At 45.8% G+C, this 17750-nt stretch overlaps 2 pseudogenes; one reads left to right on the top strand and one right to left on the bottom strand.

Moving 5' to 3' along the window:
- Positions 1-1517: 1517 nt before the first annotated feature.
- LOC136519894 (cysteine synthase-like) lies at positions 1518-14878 on the top strand (annotated as a pseudogene).
- Positions 14879-15132: 254 nt separating this feature from the next.
- On the bottom strand, positions 15133-16283 carry LOC136523441 (transcription termination factor MTEF1, chloroplastic-like; annotated as a pseudogene).
- Between the last annotated feature and the right edge of the window lie 1467 nt (positions 16284-17750).

The raw sequence follows: 17750 nt of genomic DNA, 5'->3' as shown, positions 1-17750 counted from the left end.
ATCATTGATCCATCCAATCCAACAAGTTGCTGAGGCGGGCAGGGTTCAAGATTTGGGACCTGCTGGCAGAAGATTGCTTGGCTAGGGACCTTTACAGCCTTTTGAGGATTGATGTAGTTGGTCGTGCTTGTTTGCTTCCTAGTTTCCATATTTCTTGGCACGGAAATTTCAGCAAAGAATTGTACCAGAAATTATAAACTGTGAGATGCAAATTTTCTATCTTGGATCTAAGTGTCATGTTTGAAAAAATAACCACTTTGCCTCTGAATAAATACATTAATTCACCTCAGTTTACTTCATTTATTTGCCGGAATTGCAGTTTGCATCATGTTTTGAGTTCTAGCAAAGCCAAGACGCACCTCCTTTAACAAAGTAGTCATAACCGATGGACAATTACCAGGCCCGTGTTCCAAATGTGGACTGACCATTTCATTTTTCTCGTGCTGCGAGGCTGCGACTCATTGTCGACGAGCAAAGGAGGAAAGCCCACTTCCGAGCCACCGTTGTACCTGTCGCAGTGTCTTTTCTCAACAACAACAAAAAAACATGTCACAGTGTCACCTCAGCTTAGTGTTTAGCACCACCTCGCTAATCCACACTCCACAACACCAGTTTAAATACTCGTCCCGACCGCTCACTATCGCCGAGCTCAGTAGCGAGAGCTTGTAACCCAAGTGGGGGCATTAAGGTGGTGCGGATGCTAAGTGCTGGCTTTCTGGGCTTGGCCCCGTGGTGTGCCTTTGCTGGCCTGCCCATCCCAAGTTGGTAGTGGTTGGCGGGGCCCTGGCGAAAGCTTGGGCCTCTCTAAACCTGAAGTGGCAGGAATGGCGTGAGGCTGGTTTCACAGAGCAGCGATCACTGCCCGCTACCAACGGTGGGAGGATAACAAGCCCGCTGCATCATGAGCCCAATTCAGGCCTAGAGTCTCTCTATAGCAGACCGCCACTTTTTTTTAAAATCCGGTTAGCTCTATTTCTTCCTATTTATTTTTGTTATCCAGTTAGCTCTATTTCTTCCTATTTATTTAACCTCTAATTTCTTACCAGGCTTAGCTAACATGTTAAGCCTTGTAAAAATAAGCATCAGTCCTATTCATGAAAAGGGGAGACAGGGTCATGTGCCTCAGTGGAAGTGCAGACACATATTTTGCGATCCGCAAAGTAGTCTTCAGTACCTGCCTGTTTCTGCCAATGAGAAGAGCAGAATGGGAGTATCCCTTCTCTTCTGTAGTCAAGTGAAGGTGGTGTTGGGCAGGACGAAGTAGGCACACAATGACTGATGTCTCATTTAGTTTTCAGTTTGACCGATCTGAATGGGAGTATCCCTTCTCTTCTGTAGCCCTTGCGAAAGCTTGAGCCTCTTCAAACTTGAAGTGGCAGGACTGGCGTGAGGCTGGCTTCACAGGGCAACGATCACTGCCCGCTTCCCTGGGTGGGAGGATAAAAGGCTGTTGCATCATGACTCATGAGCCCAATTTGGGCCTAGAGTCTCTCTCTATAGCAAACCACCACTTTTTTTTAACCAACTCACTCTATTTCTTCCATCATGAGCCCAATTCAGTTAACTCTATTTCTTCCATCAGGAGCCCAATTCGGACAAATATTTTTAGACACATGATCCGCAAAGTAGTCTTCAGTTTTAGGGGGAAGCAAAGCATTCACGTCATGGAGGAAGAGCAGACTGCGAGTATCCCTTCTCTTCTGTACTCAAGTGAAGGTGGTGACGAAGGAGGCACACAATGACTGATGTCTCATTTAGTTTTCAGTTTGACCGATCTGTTTCATGCACCTTATTTACATCTTTGCTTCTTCAAATCGATCCAGACTGTGAGGCTAGACTAGTTGGACAAAAGCTAGAACTCTGACGAGCTTCAATTTTTCTAGTGTTTCTTTCCGAACCACATTTGTTCTTTAGGTGAATATAAGAATAAATAACCATCATTTGTCTAGTATTTCTGAACCACATTTGTCCAGTGTTTCTTTTGTTTCTGAACTAAATTTGTTCTTTAGCATTCATTTGTTCAGTTAGCAGAGTAGCTCTTGACGTGGACACCAGTGGACAATAACCATTTGTCCAAACAAGATTAGTAGCCATGGGCTAGAGTTGGGGCTGCTGCTACAACAAATATCTCCAAGCTGCAGGGTACATTCGTCTCTGCCTACCTACTCCCTCCAGTGAAGAGAATCCAAGAAGCCAGCAGCCATGGGTGGCAAGGAGGGGTATTCCTTCTCTGCTGAAGCCATCTTCCTCCTCCGGCGATGGCGGTGCTGGGGATCAAGGGCACATCGCTTCTGACATCAGTCAGGTGAGGTCTCGTACCCTCTCTTGTCATCCAATCTTTTTGGTTCTAATCTGCTTCCTGCTCATGTTTGTTGCTGCTGCTAGTGGAACAATTTCCTCAGCTCGTAGTATGGATATCATTGATCGAGCTGAAGCGAATCACCAGCAAGGCTGGGATTGATGCGCGGATCGTTGGCATGATGGAGGCTTACCAGCCGCTTTGCTCCATCAAGGATCGTAATGCTTTGAGGTACCATCTTTTCCTTTTTCCCTTCTTTTCTTCTGCAGACAGAATATGTCTGTGTCGAGCTACAGTTCCTTATGTTTTCTTCTGAAGAATGACACAAGATACACACCTGTGCTGACACTTCCCTCCATTTTTTCTTCTGCAGAATGATAGAAGATGCAGAGGAGAGGGGGTTGATTTCACCTGGAGTCACAACACTAGTGGAGCCGACAAGCGGTAACATGGGGTTAGGATTGGTCCTCTTTGCTATTCAGAAAGGTTACAGGCTCATTGCATTTATGCCAGCTAAATATTCGCTTGACAAGCAGATCTTGCTGAGATTCATGGGTGCTGATTTGTACTTTTTTTTTCTCGAATACGCAAAATGTTTGCGCATCTTTTTATTAAGATCGAGAAATAGTAAAAGTTACAACGACATGCCACGAACATGACACACTAAAGCGGGGGTGTTAGTGTTATACAATCGGCTCTGCCCTCTCTAGCATAAGAAGATTATGGCTATTACTCGCTAAACACACTACGTAGTCATCATCGGGGATTAGACGCGCCGGCGTGCACGGCGCCTCAGTCGCTCTCCTTGTGAGTCTAGGAAGAGTTGTCTCATTGCCTCAACATACGAGGGGTTGAGCTGGTCGACGAAGATACTGTCGTAGGCATCCTTGGATGCCGTGGAAGGCCTCGTCTGCCCGTCGAGGTAGCTCATCCACTTTATCACCAGCACCTCTCCCTGCTTCGAGGCTAGGACGCGTGAAAGCACCTGAGCGGCAATCCTCCTGCTGCGAGTCGGCAACTTTGGTTGTGCCTCCACATCTGGCTGAGGCAGCAGCGGCGACGACACCTTACGCAGGATCTTTGCGGTGAACTGCTTTAACCTCTTGGTGGCGGAGCTCCCGCGTTCCTCGGGAGGTGTGGTCGTGTCAGCGGCTGGGTGGATGGCACTGGAGCTTTGCGGGCGAGCCTCGTCCTCCACGATGGCGGGCTATCTCCCTCGCGGCAGGGTGGGGGTGGACGCATCCTCGCCTGGGGGTATGTTGTTGGAGCACGCCTCGGCCTCCACGGCATGTCCTGCCCACTGTTGTGGCAGAACCACCCTAATTATATGGCCCACATGCATCTGTCATTGTCCTTAAGACCTCTGACTACTGCACATGAGAGCCAGATAACTCAGGTAGTCTATCAGGTGTCCTCGAAGAACCCTGAATCATCCACATTTTACAACTCATATAAGATCAACATGGAGTTGCCACAACATTACAACATTGGGTACAAAAATAACTTACATCAGAGTGCGGAAGAATTATAACATTAGTTTACAAAGCATGTTCAAATAACATGTTAACTTATATTCCAAAGGGTGAGTAGAACTTTAGGAGCAACCTAGGTGAAGCATCTAGGATAGGAGGGACGACCAGATCATGTCAAGCCCACTGACACGATCTTGATCAGCAGCATAAGTCAGATCCTGCAACAGGAGTCAATAAACCCTGAGTACTTGAGGGTACTCAATAAGTCTTACCCGACTAAAAGAAAAGACTCCAAGGACATACAAGCTTAAAGGTAAGGTAGAAGCCAGAAGTAACTTTTGCTGAAAAGCTTACTACAAGTGAATCCTTACTTTCAATGTTTTAGCTTCGGATTAAGTTATCATCGGTATCCAGTTAGCACCTGGTCTAAATCAATAACTTCATCAAGCATCTCTTCTCATTTCAACTCAACTCAAGTTATACCAGCTCGAATCCATCAGTACCATTATTTCATTTATTAACTACGATGCAGGGCAGAGGGTCGAGTCTTCATCTCCGAGAAGCAACGACGATTCGAATCGATGGGCCCAGCTAGGATTTCCTTACCACATGACATATGCAGATCCGAGACCTACATATATCAACCCTCACTTGGATCCTCCAAAACGAGAATGAGTCCAACGCTACCCGAGAGCACGGTACTCCACCTCCCAGCGCCGCTCCTGGCGGATTCACCGGATGTGCACACGCTACTCTCGCCATCTCTCCACTCCTAGTGCGCAGTTGTCCCTTCTCATAATAGAATAGCCGAGGTATTAGGCTTATCGGAGTATGTGGCCAGTACTAGCAAAGTTTCGACCACACAATAGGCCTACAACGGTACGGTCCTCAATCGACATAGGCGGGACGATGCACAACAGGCTATCCCTGCCGGCCTACCCACTAGAGACATATCTCATGTTCCGTACCGAAACATTACCCTTCTCGTACGGAGACATAACCATGTCCCGCCCCTGTCTCAATTTAGATATTTAACATTAACAGGGCAATCTCGAGCCATCAGCCGAGCTGAGAAGAACGTGGTAAATCTATTTCTCATGAACGATGAATCTATCATTCGACTTTTACCGAAGTCTAAGCATTACTAAGCATAAGAGGTACGACCTATCTGTAACAGAACCGACCAATTATACGAAATTAAGTAAGAAAATCATCCACCAGAGCAGACGATTGAGCAAACTTAAGCCCGTATAACCCGGTAGTCCGTGAAATCACGAAGGATTTCAAACCAACTCGTGTCCCAGCCATGATCGTAATAAGTTTAGCGGTCACCATCACATATTACATAAAAGTTTGCATCACGGATACATCAGAGTTTCAACATAGTTATTACAAAACCAGTTCGAATAAAAGTAGCGGAAGTCATTTGTTCAAACCACACACACACTCACGCGGAGTTTAAATATAGTGCCAGCGAATGATCATCTCCAACAAAAGCATTAGATGAGACGTAAGGAATGACCATGCCCATGGTCCTAAGCATCACCCATCGCAGGATACAGGCAGTTGATACAGTAGCCGTAATACATCCGCCCATCTGCAACAAGTGGGAATAAAATCCTGAGTACGAGAAGGTACTCAGCCAGACTTACCCGACATAACCGAAAATAAACGACACCAAGGATTATGAAGGGCTTTATAGTAGGGTAGCTGACTCATTTGCAAAAAGAAGCATTTTTAGCATTTCAAGCACCTTTCTAAAAGCATTATTGCCAAGTTAATTATTATTAACCTGTCACTAGGTTTGCACCTATACTAGAGTAAACATGTGATTAAGCAGATAATGATAACCAATGATCATTAAACAACTTCCATACTGTCATATTCATTATAACTGTCCAAGTGTTCCATAACATTTACTACGATGAAGTAACTCAAGTCAAGTGCTCACTATCCAGGAGCGATGGCGATTCGAATCGATTCCTAACCAGCTGGTGATTTATTCCTTACACAAACCTCACTCACCCGCTAAAGTGAGATATTGATCACCGAGTCAACTTTCCAGGAATCTCGAGTTTGCCAGGAACCACATGTACCCGGGGGCCGACCGACTGCACTTTGGCCTTATCATCCCGCCCCCGTGTCCTACCACACCTGCTCCGGCACAGTGCGTTGCGGGCAATCTGCTCGGCCCGAAAAATCTCCCAGCTTCGCGGTCGGAAGGTACTTTATCCGGCCAGCTAAATGTAAGGCATGCGTTCAACATGACTCGAGGCCCAACAACGGTCGGTCCTTAATCGACACAGACGAAAACACTACAGTCCAAAACTCTACAAGTTTCCGTCCGGTCTCAACTTCATTTAACACTTAGTTATACCATGACTTCATAGTCATCCAAGCAGATCCAGGTAACCATCTATAGCTCACAGGTGACAGGAAATCACCCGACTTCTACCGGTCTAAGCCAGCTAAGCATTGACTCGACTGCGGATACCAGGGTAACAAGGATATAGTATAACAAAGGTAAACAAGGTATAATGCAGCAACGGTTGCAAACAACTCCTGAACGTAATGCATCAATTAAAGTAAAGCATTTAATTAAATCATTGCAAACTGGGAGAAAAATGCTCCGGGGCTTGCCTCTCTCGAAGGAGCTCGGGCGGTGATCGGGGCACTCCGGAAGTTCCTCAACGTCCTCCTCGTCGGCTTCTGGTACTTCCTGCTGCTGCACCTCGAGCTGCTCCTCGGGCTCCTCGGTTATGACGACTGGGTTCTCGGTTTGCGATCCTGTATGATGCAATGCGCGTAAGTGATTATGCAAACGGTGCATCGAAGGAGATGAATGCAATAGATATGTTGAAATGCAAGGTAGTCAACACCATCCAAGCAACTATACTATAAGCACATGTCATCTACTGCATTCTCTTCTACTCCTAATATGTTAAGTTAACATATCTTATGAAATGATTCAAAGATACACCAAAGCTTTACTAATTTCTTAATCACACTTAAAGCAACACTTGCTTAAACCCTAATTAATAATAGGTTTGAATAGCAACCTATATTTCTGATGCTCCTAAAAATCTGAGAAAATTACAGTAGCATAATACTACCCTAAATCGACTACCATAAAAATTTCATGGCATTTGGATAAGTAAACTATCCTACACAAAAATGACAAGCTATAGCATAAAAATGAGCATGAAATTACTTTGTACTATGAAAAGTGTCAAACAATAGAATTAATATTTTTCCTAGGTTCTTCATAGCATATAATGACTGTCCAAAAATTTTCACATGCATGTTTTATACAAAGTTTGCTCTCTAGCAAAAATAACAAAAATTAGCCATTAAAGGCACTTGAACTACACCTCAAAATTTTTCCACAGCACATGCATGAAACATATTTTTCCTAGGAAGTACATGACATAAGAAGATGAACAAACTTGAAATCATATTTTTCTGAAGACTATAGATTTTTTTTACACATTTTTCAAGTTATCAGCAATATACACGATTAAATAAAATCCTACAGAAAAGTATCCCAAAAATGACATGCAATAATTTTTCCAAGTAGATCTGATGATAAGGAACCTAGCAAAATTTGTTTCAACAAATTTGGAGCAAATTTGATCATCCAAACATTTTTCAAACCATTTTTGATTTCAAATAACAAATAATAAATGGAAATCAATTCATTTAAAAACTACTGGGCCGGCCCGTGGGGAACAGCTGGCCCACGGCCGTTTTCGGCCTGCGCGGCCCGAGCGAAAGGAGGAGCGCGGCGGCCTGGCAGGGCTTCGGCCCACGACCGCTTTGCCTGGCCGGCTCGGCTGGCTGGCGAAGGCAGAGGCCTCGCCGGTGCGCGCGGGCGCGGCGGCGCGGCGTACCCACGGGCGGGCGCTTCCCGGCCACGGCAAACCATGGGAAGGCGCGCACAAGGGTCGCAGGGACAGAGCGGTGCTGATGCGCGAGAGAAGGAAGACCGAGGTGGAGTGGTTCACCGGCGCGGGCACGAGCTCCGACGAGCTTGGCCACGGCCGAGCGGGGAAGGAAACGGTCACCACGGCCTCTCACCTCGCCTACGGCAGCCACACACGGGCGTAACTGAAAGGGCTTGACGAGGCGAAGCTGCTGGCGCGAGGAATCGGAGAATGAGGCGCGGGAGGAGGAGCAAATCGTCGGCGGAGCGACTGCGGCGCTCGATGGCAGAGCTCACTGCGCGCGGAAGGAGCTGCTGCGGCTGGCTGAGTGCGGACTGCTGCGCTCGGACAGCCTGAATGCAGAGCTGCGGTGGCGTGATATCGGCACGGCGTGCGTGCTTGCGGGGGCCACGGGACGCCACCCGGCCGGCGTCACCGGCATGCGCTCGCCACGCGGCGCGGTGTGCCTGACGCGGTCGGGCGCGGCGCGCGGGAGGAGAAGGCAGCGCGCGGTGGATTGGGCCACGGCGAGCCAGCTAGGCCGAGGCTAAGGCGGGTGAGCGGGCGGCGGGCGCGGAGGCAGGCCGGGCCGCCTGTGCGGCTGGGCCGAAAGCGAGGCGGCGGCCCACAAAGGAGAAAATGAAGATTTTCAATTTAAATTTTCAAGAGATTTTCAATACCAGTTTTTTCAAATATCATTTTGAGCAAGAAAATGACATCTTTTGAAAATGGACCAAAAATGAAAGTTGATTATAATTTAATTCCTTACAACTTTGCTTTTATGACCAAAGTCCAATTCTATCTAGATTTTAAATTATAAAGTCAAAGTTAAATTTTAACTCAAAACCCTAATTTTGAGAAATTACTTTGGAAGCAAAATTTTGAATTAATTTGAATACAACCCTTGCTCCAAAAATTGTGCTAAACAATTCTAGATGATTTACAAGCATAACCAACAGTTTCTACTCAACTAGCAAGCAAGAATCAGAGCAAAACAACTCTAATAAGTGTATGCATCATTTACGTTTCACAAACATGTTTTGTATGTTTCGAAGTAATGTTTCAGTTGTTATATGCAATATTATGCAGGTATGATTAGGATGCTTGATGATGCACGATATGTATGATTAGCAGTGCCTAAATGCAGGCATAACACCGGGGTGTTACACTATCCATACTAGCAAGGTATAACTAAGGATATCTGTATATCAAGCAGTGTTCGTCTAAATGGCTACTAAACGGTAAACGGTGGTAAACTGTTTTGTTTAGGGGGTAAATAGAAATTAAACGGTTGACCGTTTAAACGGTCAAAAAACAAAAAACAGCCTAAACAGAACAGAGATAAACGGTATTAAACGGGCTAAACAACTGTTTAAACGGCTATTTAGGCGAACACGAGGTAAATCTAGTTCAGTTTTGTATGGATAAATTTGTATACTTAAGTTTATTATATTTATAAATGTGTACACTTGATATGTTACATGCATAAATATCTATATTTGGTTCTTTTCACATGTATAAATATATATACATACCAAAATAATTAATTTTTACTCAGATAAATATGTATAAATGCTAGAATACTTGATTTTTTACATGCACATATATAATTATATGTATTTTTTTAAAAGTACAAAACCGTTTAGACCGTTTAACTTCATTTAAACACCGTGTAAACAGCCTAAACGTTAAATGAAGGGCGACCGTATAAAGACCATTTATCGTTTAGGAAAACATTGATATCAAGGTAATCATGCAACAACGGTATTCGGCCAACTCCTAATTACTTAATGCACATTTCACAAGACTTAAAGTGTAATAAAGATTTGTAAATACTAGAGAATGGTGGTATGCACCGGGGCTTGCCTGTGTTGCAGAGAAGGTTAGATTTCAGAGAAAGGTCCAGTAGTCAGACTTGGCATCTACACCACTGGTGGATGGACCTTCTCTAAAACTTGATCAACACGAGTCTTCTCACTCTCGTATGTACTACACGTAAGAAATGATGCTTTGCTTAACATGATGGAATGCATGACATGATGCATGATGAAAGACACACAAGTGCATAACAAAACTTAAATTAATATAAGAAAGTTGAATACAACTTTCCTTCACCAAAGAACTAGGGTTTGCTATTATAAAAGGATTTTAGTTTGTTTTAACTAACAAGTCAATTAGTTGTTTAACACGGAAGCAACACCTATTAAACTACACTAGTTAAGCAACACAAGTTATTTAACTAACATTACACCAAATTCAATCACGAGGATAAGCAAGGATCATTACATGACCTACTTACATGCATTACTAATTAGTCATTTTGAGTAAACTATTTATTTATTATCTAGCATGTTAATTAGTTATTTATTAAGAATTGAATTGAACTAACATGGATTAGCATGAAGTGATTAACATCTTTCCTAAATCATAAACATGATAAAGAACTTATAAAACTAAATATTTAATTAAGTCATTTTAATTATTAAAAAGGCAAGTTGATTATAAGCATGTTAAGGAAATAGTTAATCTGCCAAGTTACAGCAGGGGTTTGGATGTTCCAAGGTCCACAAGCAATGTTCAAATACACCACAGTCATTTAAGTAATTATATAAATCATTTTAATATTTATCAAATAAAGTAAAGGCATTTAAACACCTTTAAAATATTTGACCAAGTTAAATTATCAAAACAGTACCAAACTTTTTTTGGAGGTAGATATTATCATATGACATTTACAAAAAAAAGTTTCATGCTCACAGGATTAATATATTTATCTACAAAAATCATGCAAGGTCCATTTTATAATTAAAAGAGGTAATTTTTAAGTATACAAAAGTTACTGATAAAGACAAATTGATATTTTTCCATGGGAGAGAACATCATAATAAGCCGACAGAATAAATTCATAATTTTAGCATGCTCCAATAATTAGTTATGAAAATAACAAAAATCAGCACTTTTAATCCATTTCTGAAAAACAAAAACGCTGAAATCCATTTTTCACTCACCGTCACCCAGCACCAGTCGCTGACACGCGGGGCCAGGTCAACGGCGACGCACGACCGCGCTGACCACGGCCACGCCGGCCTTTGACCGGCGATTTCTCGCCGCCGTTGAGGTCTTCGGCGAGGGTAAGGGCACCAACGTGATAGAGGAGACCTTGCTCACCATACTAGGGTATTGGTTGAACGGGTTAACACTTCTACCGAGCTCGACGCCGGCCATGGCGGCCACGGCGGAGCGGCGAGAGGTGCGCCGGTCACTAGCGGCCGGTAGAAACCAAACTAAGACGCAAGTTAGCACCATATACTCTCCACTACCACGTTTATCTAATCGTATGAGCGCATAAGGGCTTGGTTCGTGCGCAGCTGCGGCCATGGCGGCTCAGCGGCGCAGAACACGGCGGCGCGGCGGCGGACCGGCTACTCCAGCGCGGTAGAGGTGAAACTGAGGGCATGCCTAGAGTCAGGAGCTCACCATGACTTCATTTGATGACTCGGTCAAGGCGGGGACGCGACGGAGGAGGCTGACGACGTTGAGGTCGGACGCGGCGGCGGGAACCGACGGTGAGGACGGCGTTCCGGCACGTCCTGTGCGGTAAAGGTAAAAAAAAATGACCGATGAGCATCACCGAGTCAAGTCGGAGTCCAAATAAGCGCGATGAGGGAGGGAGGTGCAGCGGGACGAGCTGGCCAAGGTGAGGTGGTGCTGCGGCCATGGCGGCTCGGCCGCGGCGGCAAACGGCGCCGAGGGCGACTCCGGTGGAGCGAGAAAGCGAGAGCGAGTCAAGGAGCATCGCAAGGATCATGCAAGTCTAGGTGCGCGGGCAATTGCGCTGAGCTGTAACGGCGGTGGCCAATTTCGCCGGGGCGGCGAGCTGACCGGCGGCGAGCAGGAGAAGGAGAGGAGATGCGAGCGTCGGTGGTACTGGCTTAAGTGGACGCGGCCGAGTTCTCCAGGCTTTCCATCACCTGCCTGACCATGACACGCAAGCAGCTGCGTGTCTTGGCGCGAGAGAACGACGAGCGAGGGCGGCGGGCGGTCGGCGGTGAGACAGGCAGCTTGCCTGCTGCCGGCGATGGCACTGTAGTCGTCTGACAGCACCCCTTCCTCTTCAATTTTATCTTGAATCCAAACATCAACTCCATGAACTCCAAAAACCAAAGTTGTTCACCTTGGTGAGGGATCCAACATTGCTTACAGGCTCGAGTCCTAGTTCTCATTGAATTGAGAGACCTAGAGCAAGGAACTAGGGTACATCAAAACTGAAAAACTGGGTTCAGTTAAGGTTTTCAAAAACAGTTTCGGTTAGCAAACTTTGGGATTTTATTAGTGATCAACCATCTATCAAACTTATCAAATAATTAAACATTATCATAGCCCAAACACAGAACCAAGCAATGGAACAAGGTTTGGACAAATTTTATTTATGTAATTTCATTTATTAATTCACCAAAGTTTGAAATTTAAAACTGATATCCAGGCACTTAGCAGAAATTGCTAAGTTTGAAAATCAGCTTTGAATTCAATCTTTGAGCTCCAATTTAACCATATTTGATTTAGAAACATGATCAATCTTTCATTCCACATTCAAGAGCATACTTTAAACAACGACGTCTATTTTAACCAAAGTTTAATTATTTAAGCAAATTCACATATTTAAATTCACAAAGTTTCTTAATCACTAACATTGTCATCACTTGATGCAACACATGAAACACCATATATGCAACATATGAATGCAACAATTTGAAACTTAAAATGCACAACTGACATGACACTTAGTGATTATGCTTGATGATGCTCATGATCAAGTTTTAACTACTTTCTAACATCTGGGATGTTACAGCTATGGCGTGACTGGTGGCTGCCCCTGCTCCGGCAACAGCGTAGGTGAGCCCGTTGTCCAAGCCTTCGCCGGAGAACTGGTGTCCACCAGCGATGTTTCCTCATCCTGAGGAGCAGTCGACGTGGCGGGCGGACACCCAGGCGCTGGTGCTTCTGGTGGCCGGTTGACGACGTGCGAGGCAGCCAACTCCTCCAGCATTGGGTCGACCCACTTGTGAGGTCCCGTGCTCACGCACGGATCCAACACAAGCGGATCTGGCTCGTGGAGGTAGTGTGCAGCGGTAGAGCTAGTAGTGTTGTCGGCGGATGCGGCAGGTGCGTCCATGCTGGTGTTGTTCGCCGGCTTGCTCCGGCGCTGCCAGCGTCATCGCCGGTTTCTACTGGCGCCCCCCGCGGCCCCTTCCGAACTCGGCGGGCTGCTGTGGGGCGGTGGCTCAACTCCACGAGCAACGCCACCCTTCGCCTTCATCGTCGCAGCAGACCTGATCCGCTTGCAGTCCCTGGCGAGGTGGCCGAAGTCGTGGCAGCGCAGACAACGCCGTGGCAACCGGCAAGTCGCTACTCTGTCCGAGTAGGAGAGGCAATTGAAACATCTGTCGCGAAGCTCTCCGGGGATTCTCCGGGCTGGCGGGAGCTGCTCTTGGCGAGGCTCAACCGAGGCGGCCGCAGGTCGCGTCTCTAGTCGGGGGAGGATCTCCTGCCACCCATCAGCGTTGGGAGCGGAAACCCGTCTGCGCCTGCCGAGGCGTTGGCGGGTAGGGTCGCGGCCGTCTGTGACTCCGCTGGCTTCGTCCATGATTAGTTGAGAAAGTTACGGCATCACCTTAATTGCTTTTTTCAGTCAAATTTCCTTGATTAAGGAATTTTATGGTGGCCTTCTTCCTGTGGGTGTACTGTATGTGCAGATCCGGCCCTTGGCTTTGCGGGCATGTTTGACAAAGTTGAACAGCTCCGAAAACAACTGCCTAATGTACATGTTCTGAATCAAGTTACTAATAGAGCAAATTCTGAAGCCCACTTTAGATTGACCGGTATGGATATAATAATATGTGTTCAAATGATGCTTATATCTCAGTAAACAGTAGTTAACTGCTGTCATTTTTATGTATGGAAATAACAGGAGTTAGCTGCTGTGGAATGGTTTTTTTTTTCTGAGAAAGTATCATTTAAGCATTTACTATATTTATGAAAATTTTGTTTCTTGCTTCTAACACATGCTAATAGGGGTGTAATGGTACGGACATTTTCTGACCGACCGTCATACTATGCTAGTGCAAATATCGCTGTACCAGAAATTCAGAACCTGAATCCTTCGTGCAACATGTTACTCTACAGGACCCTGTTGCCATCATACTATAGAAACCCACCAAAATCGTGGACATTACAAGAATTTTGTACTCTAGAACAGTAACAATTACTGGTCAGGATTTGTATTACTAAACAAATTCTGCTGGTACTATTGTAGCTAATACCTTGCCTACTGTTTACAAACACAGGACCTGAGATCTAGAAGGACACAGCAGGCAAGGTGGACTTATTTGTGGCCGGTTCAGGCACAGGTGGCACTGTTTCTGGTGTCGGAAAGTATCTGAAGATGCAAAAGCCAGACGTCAATATCATCTGTGTTGAGCCTGAAGAAAGCCCAGTGATTTCAGGTAGTAAGAAACAGCAGTTAATTCAAAATAATCTTTTGGAAGCCTTGAGCAGTGGCTTAACAAAATACAATATTTGCTATAAGAATCACAATCTCTAAAATTGTATCTGCGCATTGATAAGCATTGGTATTCTTCAGGTATCGCGCCTGGCAAGCATGAAATCCAGGGAGTAGGGCCAGGATTTCTACCTGATGTCCTGGACACCTCAGTCATCGACGAGACCAGTGACCACCGAGGAGGCCATGGCGAACGTGAGGAGGCTGGCCAAGGAAGAGGGCCTGCTTGTGGGCATTTCTTCCGGAGCAAACCTGGCAGCTTGCTTGAAGGTTCACACATCCTAGCTAACCGACTCTTCTTCTCGCATTTCAGTTCCGTGCCTGATATACAGTGATCCTTCGAGTGTCTTCAGGTCGCTTCGAGAGAAGACAAGGGTAAGATGATTGTCACCGTGTTCCCGAGTGGTGGCGAGAGATACATGAACTCCGACCTGTTTGCAGATGTGCGAGAGGAGTGTATTGCCATGACATTTTGATCTTCCTCTTTTGGAAGATAGCAGTTTGGACTGAAAAATACTGAAAAAACAGGGGTGGCGATTTTGTGAGTCAGAGCATGATACTGTCAGCAGTCTCCACACAGACATATTTCTGGGACTTGGTACTCATATTTCCAAATAAATGACTGTGCAGGCAAACAAGCTTTACATCTTATCAAACAATGACTGTTGCAAAAAAAAAAACTTATCAAACAATGAACAACTATGTTAAGCGCTGAAACTTCAGCCATATGTGAGGAAGAAGCGACTGTCAAACATGTGTAATAGGGCTCCAAAATAAGTCAAATCAGTTCCTTCATAGATAACCAAAACATAACTTGAGCAGTGCAAGTCAAACATCAGTAGTGGTTCAATTGCAGGAACCAAGAATTGAGAAAGAGTGCACTATGGACACTTGCTAATGAGTGTGAGCTGCAGTTCTACCACCCGCCTAGAAAATAAAATAGATCTAAATATATTTAGATATCATAATTTGATTAGACTCCAGAGGGCACAAGGCCAGCACGAGCTGTGGCATAAGCATGTGCTAGCCCAGAAACAGAGTCCTTGTGATGGTCGATGAACTTCAATCTGAATTTCTTCTCTCCAACTTGGGCTAATGTGCGAAAATTGCTTTTCATCAGTCCCTTTGCCAGCAGGATCTTCATGACACAATATCGGGGCACTAGCCGCTTCTCCAGACTGTATGTGAGCAGGGACGGCCTTTGCAGAATGTCCTGCGGCTCCAGTCCAACCTCCTTGATCAAGAACTGAATCTTGGGGAGATGGGACTCATCAGATAGTCCTAGAATGCTTGGCATCTTGGACACAGCAAAGGCAACTTAGCTCTCAGAGCAACCAAGACTCCTCTTCAGAAACTCGAGCGTGGCAGCATTCTTCTCTTTGTTGGTACGGGCCATTGCTGGTACCATGTGCTTGAACATGGGCGATCGGCGGGACACCCCAAGGTCTTCTGCGCGTAGCACGAAATCCTTGACGCGCTCTGGTTGGAACCCAATCAGCCACGGGCAATAGAAACACATCTGGGCAATATCTCGAGCGCTTAGACCGCACTGGCGAAACTGCGCGATGTTAGGCTTCATTACCCTATCAAGGTCCATTTCTAGGATGCTCTTGTTCCCCTTCATGACGGCTAGGACCGGCTCGAGCGAGCCGAAGGTGGAAATCAAGAACTCGAGGTTGGGACAGACGTCGCCGGAACGGAGCGCCCGGGAGCCAACCAAGAGGAAGCGGGAGATCTGCGGAGCGGACAGGCCGATGCGGTCATGGAGAGCGAGGAGGCGGGGCCCGATCTTGTTTACACGGGAGCGGAGGATCAGCGGGTCCGCGGCGACGACGGCGGCGATGTCGGCGCGGGAGACGCCGGCGCTGGAGAGCAGGGCGAGGACGGCGTCGGGGTTGGAGGGTAAGCTCCTCGAATGGTTTCCCGGCATCTCTGGATGCCGCTTCGAACCAGTGCCGGCGGGTAGGGCACGAGGCCGAGGCCCAAGCGAAGGAGGGGCCTAATTCCAGTATACAAACTCCCAGCTCCATTAGGTATTAGCAAACTAATGAAAAGAGACACATAGAACTGATGAGACGGTCTAAAAAGATAACATCGATATTTCTTTACTAGTTTTCTTTCTCCACGGCCCTCGGATAGAGAGGAGACGAGGAGTCACGCTGCACACAGCACACTCTGATCGTGAGTTCGCGACGTGCGCCTTACACACGCAGAACTGGCGAACCACGCCGCCGCGAAGAGCTAGACTACTGGAGACACGGACACGGCGCACGAGGACGGCAATAGGCAGGGCTCCACGATGACGACATCTTGATTCTTGGCTTCTTATGAATTGCGATCACCAATCAGTTGTTTAGGCCCAAGGTATTTTTTTTCCTTTTTATTTTTAATCTAAATTAATTAACTGTATAGTATTTCAGATTTCTAGCCTATATAGTCATATTTTTCTTCTAATTTAGGTGTTAGAATTTTAGAATGTTACCTAAGAAATATTTATCATGGGTGAAAAAAGAAAACAAATATATTGCTTTTTTAATCTACATTGTTCCTCGATAATTATCATACATCTACAAATATATTGCTTAATCTACATCGTTCCTCGATAATTATCAGACATGTTAAATTAAGAATATGTTATTGAATTTGATTTCTTTTTACAAGTAAAATTAACGCCTATGACTGATCGCCAGAGGCCCTTAAAGCCCTACGACCGGCACTGCTTCGAACGCTTGCTTGGACGCCTTGTGGGCTTGCGGTGGGCTGAGGCCGCAGGCGGCCACGAGGTAGTCCTCAAGGGAGAAGGGGGCAACCGCGGAGGCGGAGAGAAGGCACGCGCGGTGGTGGTGGATGGGAGAGAGCAGCGGGGACGCGCCACGGAGTGGGAGGAGTTGGTTTCGGAGGTGCAGCATCGCGGCGGTGCAGCGGGCTCGGGCAGCAGCACGGTGAGTCGGCGCTGGGTAAGGACTCGTTTGGATGAGATCATGAGACGACCCTGGAGCCCTTTTGCCTGGCTTCAACTTTGCCTGCACCTTGCCTGTGCTTCGTTTGGATGGGGCCCTGGTGACGTTGCCAGACCAGGCAAGTTCTGTGCAGCCACGCAACAAATCAGCTCAGCCGGCTTATCAGCTAGAATCTACAATATTTTTCTCTCACAACAAATCAGTTTTAGCCGACTTTAACACCGACCGAACAAGCCCAAAAATCGAGCGCCTGGCGCTGCGTGCAATTGGCCTGGATGAATGACAGTGCTTAGTCTTTTAATGAAACACAAATTAGTCAATCTTTTTTACTTGGAAAAATAATCTATCACCGTTAATCTATTATTAAATATGTGGGACTTTGTTATTATAAACATACAATATTAGGATGCAAAGTATAATTAAATTATTAAGTACAATTAACTCTTTTATTAAATTATTTTTTAGTTGATTGAGAAAAATAATATCAAATCAAGCTATATAAGTATATGTAAATCTCACGACATTTTAATAAACATC

This window comes from Miscanthus floridulus, chromosome 18 (assembly GCF_019320115.1).
Source record: "Miscanthus floridulus cultivar M001 chromosome 18, ASM1932011v1, whole genome shotgun sequence".
In the NCBI taxonomy this organism is placed as follows: Eukaryota; Viridiplantae; Streptophyta; class Magnoliopsida; order Poales; family Poaceae; genus Miscanthus; species Miscanthus floridulus.
This window is presented reverse-complemented; position numbering and strand designations above follow the sequence as displayed.